This window comes from Cebus imitator, unplaced genomic scaffold (assembly GCF_001604975.1).
Source record: "Cebus imitator isolate Cc_AM_T3 unplaced genomic scaffold, Cebus_imitator-1.0 Scaffold9, whole genome shotgun sequence".
In the NCBI taxonomy this organism is placed as follows: Eukaryota; Metazoa; Chordata; class Mammalia; order Primates; family Cebidae; genus Cebus; species Cebus imitator.
The window spans coordinates 10,813,866-10,815,494 of record NW_016107324.1 but is presented as its reverse complement, the minus strand read 5'-3'; positions in this window follow the sequence as shown (position 1 = coordinate 10,815,494).

Genomic DNA, 1,629 nt, shown 5'->3' with positions numbered 1-1,629 from the left:
AAAAAAAAAAAAAAAAAATCCAACAACATTTCTTGCAGAAATAAGAAAATACATCCTAAGATTCATAAGGAATCTCCAGGGACCACAAATTACCAAAACAATCTTGAAAAAGAAGAAAGAAGCTGGACTTCTTACACTTTTCAGTTTCAAAACTTACTACAAGGCTGTAGTAATCAAAATAGTGTGGTTCTGGCATGAAGAAGGACATATAGATCAGTGGATTCATAAATAAACCCTTGCATATATGGTCAAATGATTTTTGACAAGAGTGTCAAGACCTTTCAGTAATGAAAGGATAGTTTTTTTCAACAAATGGCATTGGGAAAGCTGGATATTCACCTGCAAAAAGGAAAAGAAGTTGGACCCTTACCTTACACCGCATACAAAAATCAAATAAAAATGGATTACAGACCTACATGTAAGAACTAAAACTATAAAACTCAAATGAAAACATAGGGGAAAAGTTTTGTGGCATTATTTTAGCAATGATGTATTAGCTATAACTCCAAAAGGATAGGCAAAAAAGAAAAAAGGTAAATTAGATTCCATGAAAATTAAAAACATTTATATCAAAGGACACTATTAACAGATTATAAAGGCAACCCAGGGAATGGGAAAAAAATATGTGCTAGCTAATCATAGCTCTGATAAGTCATTGATATCTAGAATATATAAAGAAGAAATATAGTTCAACAACAACAAAAAACAAACAACCCAATTTTTAAAGTTGGGCAAAGGACTTGAATAGGCATTTCTTTGAAGAAGATATATAAATGGCCAATAAGCATATGAACAGTTGTTTAATATCACTTATTATGGAAATGCAAATCAAAACCACAAGGATGCTAGGCCAGGTGGCTTGTGCCTGTAGAGTCCAGGCTACTAGGGAGGCTGAGGCAGGAGGATCCGTTGAGCCAAGGGGTTTGAGGCAGTAGTGTGTGATAATTGCACGTATGAATAGCCGCTATATTCCAGCCTGGACAACATAGCAAGATCCCATGTATTTAAAAAAATCTGCATACAAGGAGTTACCACTTTCCACTTTCCACCAATTAGAATGGCTACTATACACACACACATAGGTGTTGGCAAGATGTGGAAAAATTGGAACCTTTGTGTATTGGTGGGAATGTATAGACCTGCAACTAGGCTGGGCATGGTGGCTCATGCCTATAATCCCAGCACTTTGGGAGTAGGAGGTGGGCTGATCATTTGAGGTTAGGAGTTCATGACCAGCTTGGCCAACATGGTAAAACCTTGTCTGTACTAAAAATACAAAAATTAGCGGAGTGTGGTAGCGCATGCCTATAGTCCCAGCTACTTGGGAGGCTGAAGCAGGAGAATCACTTAAACCTGAAGGTGAAGGTTGCAGTGAGCCAAGACTGCACCACTGCACTCCAGCCTGGGCGACAGGGCAAGACTCCATCTCAAAAAAACCAAAACCAAAACAATAGCAAGAACAACAAAAACCATGCAACTGCTGTGGAAAATGGTGTGGTATTTCCTCCAGATGTTAAACGTAAAATTACCATATGATCCAGACCCTCCACTTCTGAGTATAGATCCCAAAAAATGAAAGCAGAAACTCGAACAGATACTTGTACATCCATATTCATAGCAGCATTTTTC